Source organism: Aethalodelphis obliquidens, unplaced genomic scaffold (genome assembly GCF_003676395.1).
Source record: "Aethalodelphis obliquidens isolate GAN/ISIS:26980383/991018 unplaced genomic scaffold, ASM367639v1 scaffold6, whole genome shotgun sequence".
NCBI lineage: Eukaryota > Metazoa > Chordata > Mammalia > Artiodactyla > Delphinidae > Aethalodelphis > Aethalodelphis obliquidens.
The window spans coordinates 30,118,961-30,131,561 of NW_020837950.1; the positions used below are offsets into that span (position 1 = coordinate 30,118,961).

The window sequence follows — 12,601 nt, forward strand, 5'->3', positions numbered from 1 at the left end:
GCCAGTCAGCATAAAATTACTTTACTGGCAATAGTTTGCAGTTGTGAATTTTCATTTTATCCAACCAACGTGTATTCAGCACCTAAGTTGAATTGGTATCCTTTCTACTAACCAGTTTTGTCTTTTAAATATCACATGGATTCATTACCGGCCTATTACTTAGATCAAGGGAAGAATTCTAAGGAGTTATGTAATACGTGCTATGTAAACATAGCACAGTACATAGCTTCATTCAAGACATTTATCAAGCACCTACTATGTCCTAAAATTTGCACTGAAATCACACAGGAGGCAGAAACACAGAATTTCTCCAAAACACATTTATTGACATTGATTGACTGTTTTCTCCCCACACCTGTGAGCTTACTCTCCAGTAGGCAAATTAATTTTTCAGCTGCTTTTCTATAGGGTAGTGGGCCTCAAATACCTTCACTCAATATGAAGCTGTTCTAAGACACAGGGCAGACTTGCAAAACCATAAGGTATTTGGACACCAGAGCAATTCATATGCCCTCAGATATTGTATTTAATAACTGCATAAGCATGCATCAAAGTGAAAATTCTGACAAATGTGCCTTCTTTCCTCCCAGCAGTCAAACCTCTCAGCCCTGCAGTTTGGTTGAAAAATAAAACCATGATGTGCTTCCAAATATCTGCTGTTTTTCATCAGTAGGGCTGTAAGTGGACCCTCACCTCCCATCACACACACACACACACACACACACACACACACACACACACACACACACACACCCACCCACCCCAGATTTCCTTTTTTCCTCCTCCTTCCCCTAAACAAACTTGTTATCAAAGAAAATTTTAACAGAACTGAATCCAAGACAAGCATTCTTGGATTCTTCTTGTTATTTTCTGCAAACCAAATGTGCCGTTTTAACTGAGAGGTTGAGAGAGGAGCAACTGGGCCCGTCTGGGCTACAGTGCAGGGGATCCAAGCACGAAAAAGAGCATGGAAGGTGACCTGGAAGAGGTCACCATTCCCACACTTGAAAGGAGTGTCCAGGCAAGTCTGAGTCAATTTGACACATTTCAAACTCCTGGAAAACCAGGTGCTTCAAAGCTGACTTTTGAAATCCAAAGGTCCTGAGGGGTGAGCCAGGGAAAGGAAGGTGTTGCTTTTCCTGACTCAAAATTCAGTGTTGCTGCCTGTGGAGACAACGCATTCAAAATTCAAAGGATGCTCGTTTGGTTTTAGTGGAAGAGGAAAAAGTTACGAAAGAGTGTCTTACTTCTCTTTTTTACCTTTTGCAATAAGGCTGCCCTTTCCTGCCTTTATAGAAATTATCTGAAGATCTCCCTCATGGAAATCAGGCAGGCAGACAGTCTAGGGCTCAGCAGGCAAAGTAACACTGACTTATATTTGACAAGTTTTGACAGATAAATAATTCTTGGCTGGTGTCCTAGGTTAAATATCAACTCCTCGCTGTGACTGCCAGGACAGCTGCAAAGTATCTGACCCTGGCAACTAAGGTCCAGCTCACGAGAAAGTGGCAGTATCACAACCAACTGATACTGTGGTGATTTGTTCTCCGGGACACTCCTCAGGATGACTTTAACCCCTCAAAGAATGTAGCTGGAATTTGCAACTCAGTGTATTTCTAGGGAACAGCCTAGTCTTCACACTATTTTTAAATATTTTTACATCAGCATGGAAACAAGGCTTTGTACATTTTAAGACCCCTAATGAGGAATTTCATCAAGAAATGGACAGACTACAATACTTGCTTTCAGTAAGCATGGTCAGGAGTTGAAATGTTCTTTGTTTTTTGTTTTAATACAAAATACATTATGTATGCTGTGAAAACTGGAATCTCTTGTTTTGAGTACCTTAGAGAGAAAAGTCACGAAGCATAAACTGAAGAGATATACTGTTTTGGAGGGGGATCAGAGAGATCATGAAAAAAACAAGAGAGAGAAAAATAGACCATAAAGTGGAATATATTTACAGTTGTCAGTGCTTATAGAAAGATATTGTCAATTATGGGGCATCAAGAATAAAATTAATGTGGATATGAATTTTCAAAACTACTGATCGTTTTGCCATTGAATGAATATTACTTTAACCTTGTAATTAGGGTAAATGATCATGATAATAATAACAATAGATTCCAGTTATAGAGTTCCTACCATGTGCTAGGAATTGTACCTGTAAGAAAAGTCTCAGAATCCCTTTTTTAAAGATGATTAAGTTGAGGCTCTGCTGAAATAACTTGCTCTAAAATGTATGCAGTCTTTAAGCACAGGTCTGTCTGAGTGAAAACTAGACATACTTTTAGGTAGGTCAATGTTGTTCAACCTCTCTTTTTAACATACTTCCTTCACCTGCCAGCAAAGATTATGCTGAACTTTCCTTTCTGTAGTTTGTATATAATGAAAATGGTAGTCATATGAATGTGCTTTTCAATGTATCTCTTTTCTAGAAATGCTAACTTGGCTCCAAAGAGACTTCCTTCACTCCCCAGGCTCCAGCCCCCATCCCTGCCCATATCCCTCATCCCCTACTCTTCCAGACCTGACTGAGAATCATCTCTATAGTCTGTGAATTCAGTCCTTATATTGTACTTACTCTGGGTTATTTCTTTGGGCACTGCCAATATGGATCATAATAAAGTCTAAGAACATCTCACTTTCTAAAATCGAATGAGTATGTCCTGCAAATCTAACCAAATGTAGATACAGCAGAAGGTGGATTCAAGAGGGATCCATGCTTATCATGGATTTGAATGAGAAGGAAAGAGTGGGAGCATGTGAGAAAGGGAGTGTTGGGCTTGAGTCTCAATTCATCATGTACTACCCATGTAAAGAGCATGACCCAGGAGTCTGACTGCCTGGATTCAAATCCTGTCTCACCTCTTTAATAACTCGGACTTTCCATATGTTACTTGACCTCTCTGAGCCTCAGTTTTATAACATATAAATCAGGGATAATAATAGCTCCTGCCTAATGACGATTAAATGAGATAATGAATGGTAAGTTCTTAGAAAAATGCTTGGCACATAGTAAGTGGTCAATAAATGGTAACCTTTACTATTCACATTATTCTTGTTATCATCACCGTTATTATTGTGACTACTATTACTAAATATTATTATTATCAATATTATATTGATAATATTATCAATATTATATTGATAATATCATTATCAATATTTTATTGATAATATTATTATCAACATTTTACAAATATTATTATCAATATTTATCAGCCTCAAGGCCTTCATGAGAATAAAAAAATTATCCAAGCAGTTATTTTTCAAAATAGATTATTTTATTTAACCAATTATATTAGTTTTATGAAAATACAGCTTTATGGAAAAATGGAAAAATTCACTCAAATAATGGGACTAACTGGTAAACTTGATAGTCTATGATCAGCCCCAAATACTGTTCATTTCCCTTGGGTGGCCACCTATCTCGATCTCTCCCTTGACACAAGTCACTGGGTGAATCAGAGAGCATTTTTGAAGTTAAGCACATCTGACTTCAGAGTTTAGCCTACTTACTTCTAAATTCCAGCTCCAATAAAATTCAGTTTTCTCATCTATAAAATGGCACTAATAATAACTACCTTGAAAGACAGTAATAATGATTAAACACATAATGTCACAAAGCAATGAAGGCTAACACCTACTGATCTCTTATTTTATGCCACACGCTGGACTAGGTACTTTCAATGCATTAACCATTTAACCTTCCCAACTGTATACGGCACATGCAATTTTAATACCTATTTTTGTAATTGCTAAATAAATGGCAACTTTAGTTATTTAAACAAATGTCTTCACTGTGCTTGACATTTGTTTTCCGAGACAAAGCTTTTCAAAGACTCTCCTTTTCTAGGAGTGATTTTAGATCACCACATTATCTGCCCAGGTTCCCCACTGCCTGTCTTGCCTGAAGGTCTCCAAGCTGAGTGTGGGAGAATTTACCAGGGAGAAAAACTATTTAGTTTTACCTGGGTGACAGCAATTATGCAGAATGACAAAAGGAGCAGTTAAGTTACAAGTTAAGGATGATAATTCATTCTCCCCAGGGACTGTCACTCAGAAAGCCTCGAGAAAAAATAACACCATAACAATGGCAGGCTCTATTGTTAACAGTCATGTCCCCATAATGCCTTGGCATTCTGAAACAATAAGACCAAAAATGCAGTCTGCTGTCCCTCGAAAGCTCTCCAAGCACATATGCTATAGTTCAAGCTGTCACTCCTTGGAGACTCACCATGGAACGGTTGTCAGGTCATCCCTGTTAGCCATGGTGGCTCCCTTTGTAATGAATGGCTCCATAGGACCCTCCAAAGAACTTAACTCGCATCAGAAACTTACTTGCAACACATGAACCAAAGAGTGGGGGAAACCTAGATAATAAAAGTATGGATTTCCTCAATACAGATAGGAAGGTGGAGGTATTTGCCAAGACAAATAGTGATATTATAACTTTTGCACATTATGTGCAAAGTGCTACTCTGAAAAAAAAAAAAACCTACCAAATAAACAGAAATAAAGTGTGAATATCCACATCTTCAGGAGTTAAAACATTTTACTGATTTCTAATTCATCAGTACTGATTTGAATATCTTTATTTTACTTGCTATTTGCTATAGTCTTAAAGACAGAAGTACTAGTTCAGAGTAAGTTGATGTCAGGTGGCATATTTATTGCTTGAAATCTATGGTAATAAATAGAGTAAGGGAGATGTAGTTTTTCAGGGCTTATTATGGCCTAGTATACCAAACTAGCACAGACTATATAGCAAAATGACAAATAAAATCATGGGGCCAGCTTGACTGAGTTCAAATCCCTTTCTTCCACATCTTGCTGAAAGACAATTGGACCAAAAAATCCCTTAAACTCTGTATGCCTCAGTTTCTGGAACTGCAGAATAGGTATAATATTTGCCCCTAAGCCATATGGTTGTTGTTAAATGAGTTAATACATGTCATATGTTTCAAACAGTGCCCAGCATATGATAACCACTGGATAAGCATTAGCTCTTACTCTGACTTATTTAGCATATTCAACAGGTAATTTAATCATTTAGTCATTTTAATTCCTATATTATTGATAATGAAATGAGTGTTTAGGGGAAATTCCATAATCGACACAGGGTCACATGGAAGAGGTGAGACTGAAACTACAGCCAGCTGGATCCAAATACTGCTTTTCTCAACAACTTAATTCTATTTTCTAAGAATAGGAGCTTTGGGGGAGAGTCAGAACTGAGGTCAAATCCCTCATTCTGTGGCTTACTAGCTATATGATCTAGGAAAACTCATCAGAATTCTATTAAACTTAGTTTCCTCTTCTGTAAAATGAGAATAATCATAACAAATTGTAGAGGACAAGTAAGGATTTGAAGAGATTTTTAAGTTACTTTTGCTGTTCACAATGAAAGATGCTCTATTTTCATGTCATCTGGAAATACTGACATAACTCTTGTTTTGCTTTTTGGAGGGAATCATTAGTGAGGTTACTGAGGGAAATTTTGCACAAGACTTTATTTTTCCAAATAGTTTCTTCCCAAAGAAATGTTAGTATTTACTCAAAGGATTTCTTAATCATATATAAGGTTAAAATTTTAAATCGTATGAAAATCTATATGACCCGAAATGGTTAGCCTCTATCACTTTTGGTATAGTGAGTTTGGAGTTCCAAAGGTTAGAAAGATGGGAGAGTTTGGCCTTCAAGTGTGTGTCCCAGCAACAAGGAATCTAAGCATCTGAACACTCGAAAGGCAGTGTTCAGAACAATACATTTTAAATAAACACTTACTGGGTGAAACACTGAATTAGAGTACTAGCCAAGGAGGCGGGATTAGATTGAGGCATGAAAGAGGTCTAGAGGCAATCACTCTCAGATGTGGGAGAGAATAAACAGAAAACTTACAAAAGAGATACCTAGTATGGTTTGTACTTGAGACTTGGAGTAGGGAGAAAGGAGTGGGGAGGAAGGTCTCAGATACCTAAGACTAATGGCTGGGCCAGGAAACAGTGCATTTGAATGTAACTCATCCTAAACACTACTATAAAAGTATTATGAGGGATGGGAGGAAGAGTAGAAGAGGTCTTAACAGAGACCAACCTGCAAGCCTGGACTAGGTGCTTTCCTCTGTGCTCCTGGAAGTTTCCCTGTCCCTCTCTAGTGCCTCTAGTGTTACCTACAGACCCTCTGTTGATCTGTCTCATCCACCGGACAGACTAGAGGTCCTTGTATAAAAGACCCAGATCATTCATCTTGTGCCTTCAGTCCAAGCAGGGCACTAGAACATAGTAGGTGCCAGTAAATACTTTTAAAAAAACTATATGAAGAAGAGAATGATGGGATTTATTATATATACTTTGGCCCCGTATAGTTTAGGCAAACGATGGTACAGACATGACCTTACAGGCAGAAGCTTAAAGAAATCAGGGCAAGGATATGAGCAGTTCTTAGCAGAAGTACCTAAAAACTTGTGAAAAAAAAAAAAATAAATGAATCACTTTGCTGTACAGCAGAAACTAACACAGCATTGTAAATCAACTTCAATAAAAATAAATTTTAAAAAACTTTTGAAAATATATATGATTCCATCCATCTAGACTCAATGTTAGAATATACTATTGATAGGTCAAAGTACAAGAATATGCATTCATTCATTCATTTATGTATTCATTCAACAAATATCTACTACATATCTCCTATGTGTGAAGGGTCTTGCCAGGTGATAGATTCAGATGGAAAACAATACAGGCACAAGTTTTTTTCTACAGTTTTTTATGGCCTAGAATTGGCTCTGAAATCAAACAAAAAAATTACATAAAAATTACTCAATCACAAGGTGATAGTTGTTACATAGAAAAATAGTAAGGTATATTCTGCCATAGACTAGGCATGAGGGGGGATGAAATAGTTTGGGGGCAGTACCTTGAGGTGATTTAGATATATCTACCATTGAAAACTATTGCTTTGGGTCTTTCTTAATTTCTTCTGGCTCTTGTTTTTATGATCTTGTTTTCCCTACCTAAAAATTCATTCACCTTGACATTTCTACCCCCAGTGTGTTGAAGGATCTCCAAGTCCTAGGAGTCGAGGGAAAAAAAGTAAACATTGATCTGTGGTTCGTTCCCAATACAGTGGGGAAGCAGTTAAGTAAGCATAAACAGGTAAACTTCCATGGTCGTTTAAACCCACCCCTCTCAAATGTTAATCTGTACAGCTGTCGATTATACCCTATCACACCTCCAGCTGAGGAACTGCAACACAGTTTTAACCATCCATATGGCAAACAGCATGGAAAACTGAAAAAGAATATGACAACTTAGGGTTCTAGCTTACTCCTAATGTTGTGCACATAATAAATTATAGCCTATCTACATGACCTTATTTTTCATATTTTCGTGGCCCATTCTTTTTATCACCGTGGGTGTGATTAGTATCCAGAGCTTCTGGTCATGTCAGTGGATACTCTGGATTCATTTGAAACCCATGACAAAACTATGGCTCTGTCTATCTGAGAGAGATAAGAACTAACCCTCATTTAAAGAAAATTGTAATTGATGTATTCAATGCCATTCTTCTGAGAAATCAGTTGTCTTTTTTTTTTTTAGGTTTTAAAACTTTTTATTTGCATATTAAAAAAATTGTACATTCCAGTAATTAAAATCATTTGAACAACAACAACAACAAAAAAAATGGCACTCTTATTACACTGCATTTTACAGCCCGCAGGACACCTTGGACCAACTTGCTCTTTACTCTAGATTTCACTGTCGTCCCACCCAGCCTCCTCCTTCACCAACATGCAAGTTCTTTTCCTTCCCTGCCAGCCAGACAGGCGGATGGGAGGCAGGCGCGGGCTTCGTTGTCAGTAGTTCTCCATTCTTTGATGTGAAAAAGGGCAGCACAGTCATTTAAACTTGATCCGACCTCTTTGCATCTTACAAAGTTAAACAGCTGAAAGAAGTAAAATAAGAAGGCAATGCTCGTGGAATGTACAGTGCATATTGGCGGCGCACGCCTCATTACGACTCGCCCGCTTGCTTCTCCTGTTCAATCGTTTCTTGTGAAGGCAGTGGATTTTTCTCTTTCGTTTCTGTTTTCTTCAGTTTCGACTTATCGGATTTCTCAATCTCAGCCATATCGGGCTTGTCAGACATGGCTGCCCAGGAAGCGGAGCGAGTTACGAGCGAACGAGGTCCGACCTGCGCAGTGGTCGCCGCCGAGTCCAGTTGTTTTAATTACATAGTACAGACTGGTCACTTCTGAGGAATTTGGTGAGGGCAGGAGACGTTCTGAATGTGTTTTTCTGGATGGGTTCAGAGTAAACATTTAGATTATTTATACATCCTGGCTGGATGAACCCAGCCTCCCCAGGTTTATGTTTCTCCGTGGATGTTCCTTTTGACTCAGAGGTCACAGTGTATGAGGGAGAGTGAAAAAAGCAGCCTGGGTGTTTGGGGGCCATTTTGAAGTGAACAAATCAGGGGTATGAAAATCTCTTCTCCATTTGATAAATTTCTAAAATGTTCGATGCAATAATCTTTCTATTGTTTATCAAGTCCTCCCACTTTCCCTGTCATGCGTTCTAGTGGTTGCTGCTACTGACACTGCTGACATCGGCAAAGTTTGCCATTGACATCCAACAGCTTCCCTTTAATTTCTATATTTTCTGTACATCAGAGCACTGCACTCTCATGATAATGCTAAGCATATTGTTTCATTATTTTTAGGCACTTCGTAGGGCTTACAATTTTTTTAAAGCCAAAGCTATTTGTTACTGCTATCACGTCATCTTTTTCTTCCAAGTAAACCACAAATTCTTTTCACCAATGGCAAAATGAGCCCTTTCATAGATTTCTCTGGGTCTTTTATCTTAGTCTTCTTATAAACACAGAGATGAACCAAATGTCAAATTCTGAATCAGTATGCTATGGTCGGAAGAGCACCAAATTGGATTTGAATCCTAGCTTTGCTTTCCAATGACCTCGAGCATGTGAAAGTCAAGCAAGGAATTACATATAAAGAAATATCTGGTCATATAGAGATCTACCTCTAAATCTCTAAAATCTGTAATTCTATGATTATTTTAGAAGCATATGTAACATAAGTTCTAAGACATTCTCCAAAGAAATCAACAATGTACTTGATATTTGTGTGTCAATATTTATTTCAAAATCAAAATATCAATGTCCCCCTTTATCGAGGCAATGAAACTAGTCAGATCAGAATTTGAAAGCTTTATCTTTCATCCACCTGTTAAATAAAATTTCTGAGTAGCAGATCCCTCAATTTGAAAACAAGGGGATATTGTCTTTCCTCTATGATTTTTGTGAGAATTAAACAAGTTAATGTATGTGCAAATGCCTAGCATGAGATCTGACACATAGGGGTCAGAAAATAAATGATAGCAATTCTTACTATTATTGACACAAAGCTCTGCTCTTTTTGAAGCTCATTTATATACATTATTTCATGCTAACAGATTAAGCCCAATGCTGCCCAGAAATTTCATGTAAAAATATATCCCAGGGTCAGTGGCATTATAAAAATTCCCATCCTGAAATGAAGAGACTGTCAACCGATTTTATCTTGTAACAATAAACTTCTTCAATCTATGTTTCATTCATTCAAATATCTCCTTGACCCAATACCCTTGTAGCAAGTCTGTCATATTTTATTTATGCAGTCATTAATATGGCAAATATTTATCAAGTAGCAACTATGTACCTGGATCTTATTTTATCAGATGCTAGTTTCTTATACTGAGAAAGGACCGGGCAAAAATTAAAACATTGCTATTGAATAGCAATGTACATAGTGGTGAGCTTATTAAAAAAAATGGGAAGGGGCTTAAGTAATTAATTTTTGAGATGAATTTATTAATGTTCATTAACTGTAATAATAGTACATTTCCACAGTGCAGTAAGGTTGACAAGGGTCTTTTTCTAAAACATGTCCTGGGCCCACCCATTTTGCTCAAACCTAATAAAATCACCAACATTCAAGCCATCTTTATTCCTAGCCAAGACTCTTAATAACAGACCCCTAACTGGTCCCTGTTTTCGCTCTTTGCATCCTAATAGCCATTTTCTACTAGTAGTTAAATGAGTCTTTAAAGTGAAAATAAGATCAGTTTGCTTCCTGGTTCCAATGTCTTCCCCATGTATCCTTCCAACACTGTATCGAAGAGCTGCTACCTGCCCTAGTCAACCATGCTTAACTCAAGCCACAGCAAACTCTGGCCATTGCTGGAGCAGGTGGATCTGGCTCTTGCCTCAGGAACTTCACGCTTACTCTTTATTGTGTCTGAAAGGTGTTTTCGTCTCATCTTCTTTTTTTTTTTTTTTAATAAATTTATTTATTTATTTTTGGCTGCATTGGTCTTCGTTGCTGCATGAGGGCTTTCTCTAGTTGCAGCGAGCAGGGGCTACTCTTCATTGCGGTGTGCGGGCTTCTCACTGTGGTGGCTTCTCGTTGCAGAGCACAGGCTCTAGGCTCACGGGCTTCAGCAGTTGCAGCTCACGGGATCAGTAGTCGTGGCTTGCGGGCTCTAGAGCGCAGGCTCAATAGTTGTGGCGCACGGGCTTAGCTCCTCCATGGTATGTGGGATCTTCCCGGACCAGGGCTTGAACCCGTGTCCCCAGCATTAGCAGGCGGATTCTTAACCACTGCACCACCAGGGAAGTCCCTCCTCTCATCTTGAGCCTGTTTCCTTTTCATTAATTGGATCTAACCCTTCCTGAGCACTCATTCAGAAACTGCACTCTCTCTCTAGTATAGCTATCACACCATAGTGTCACTGCTTTTGTTTTTGTTTTCCCCAGCTCTTTATCATTACTTACAGAAATGCTGTCTATTTGTGTATTCATGTAGAATCTAAATTTTCCACCAGAATGTAAGCTCATGAAAGAAGAGATCATGCTTTCTCATTGACATAGCCCTGTTACACAAGGAAACCAGCCACAGCGAGGCTATATTACTTAAGCAAGTAGAGTATTATAAGTAGTATCTAGGATGACTATCAGCTTTTGTGTTTTATTACAACTCATGGCTGGAGAATTTGCGCATATTAAAAACTCTGCCCCAGGCTTCCCTGGTGGCGCAGTGGTTGAGAGTCCGCCTGCCGATGCAGGGGACACGGGTTCAATGCCCCGGTCCGGGAAGATCCCACATGCCGCGGAGCGGCTGGGCCCATGAGCCATGGCCGCTGAGCCTGCGCATCCGGAGCCTGTGCTCCGCAACGGGAGAAACTCTGCCCCTTGTCTCAAAAAGTCTGAATCTAGGTCTTAAAACAAGATATTATTTCATCAATAGTAATAATCTAGGAGTTATTCTGCAAGACAACAATAATTCTGTTATGTAATAAGACTGAATATGATTGTGTGCCAAAATAATCAGAAACAGTAAGTGCTCTGATTTTGCATAGATAGTTTAAACAAACATGTTACAAGAAGAGTTGTGGTTTTTTCTTCCTTTTTACGGTAAATACTATCTGTTGTTCTTTGAGCTCATGTTGCTTGACTCTGTGATTATTTGATTTTTTCTGTTTATTTAACTAAATGTCATACCCAGGCTTTCCTAAAATTGCTATATTTCATGTATTTATTTTTAAATTAAAGTTATTTCAAATCAACTCTCTCTTGACCATTTTAAAATATGTTCTAAAACCTCTTGAAATAAATGGAGATACAACACTAGTATTTCAAAATCTGCACTGTGGTCAGGGGAGCAGGGCATCTCAAGTGGCTATCTATCTGGGAAAATCTTCACTTTTAGGGAAACTCAAGGAAAATAGTTTAGATGGCCTGTTATCATATTTTTTCATAGGATTGAAATTTATAATTAAAAATTATTGTGAAGATTCAATTAATCCTAAAATTTATTTAAAACTTTTTCATAAATTCTATCTACAACTCCTTTCCTTCTTCCATCTCCTCTATGCAAACAAAACCATCAAATCACCCTCTAATGGGCTCAGCCCCTGTTTTAAAAATATGTTGAGAGGGCTTACATCCTCAGGAAGACGATCCGAATGAAAAAATCCAGACAGCTCTCTTCCTGATATATATCTAATCTACAGCTAGATCTAGATAGATAGATAGATACCTTCTTACAGTAATTATTCTTCTTGTGGACCTCTAGTCTGTCTTTCACCATTCCTGGTTCCATTTGAGCCTACAAATTTTACCTCCCCCAAAAATGTTACCCTTGTTTAGCAAGATAAAGAATGCAATATACCATATAGAAGGTGCCAATTACTGCTGTTTCCAAAGTGATATACAAGGTAGGGAATTTTTTTCCCTGTAAAAGAACAAATAGTAAATATTTTAGGTTTTACAGGCCATTATCTGTCTCACCTACTCAGCTTTGGCATGGTAATGTGAAAGCAGCCATAGATAATACACAAAAAAATGGGTTTAGCTGTATTCCACATACTCCATAATGAAATTATTTCAAATATGTCTCATGAATTTCATAGCATCTAGATATAGAAAAACAACTTGTCTTGAAAATAGAATGATGACACCGGAAGAAATTTAGACCTTATCAGATAGTTTTATCTCTATGAACTCCCTATATTTGTCATTTACTGACAGAATAGACA

General features: G+C 37.9%; 1 pseudogene; it reads right to left on the bottom strand.

Moving 5' to 3' along the window:
• Positions 1–7,695: 7,695 nt before the first annotated feature.
• LOC113618698 (thymosin beta-4 pseudogene) lies at positions 7,696–8,168 on the bottom strand (annotated as a pseudogene).
• Between the last annotated feature and the right edge of the window lie 4,433 nt (positions 8,169–12,601).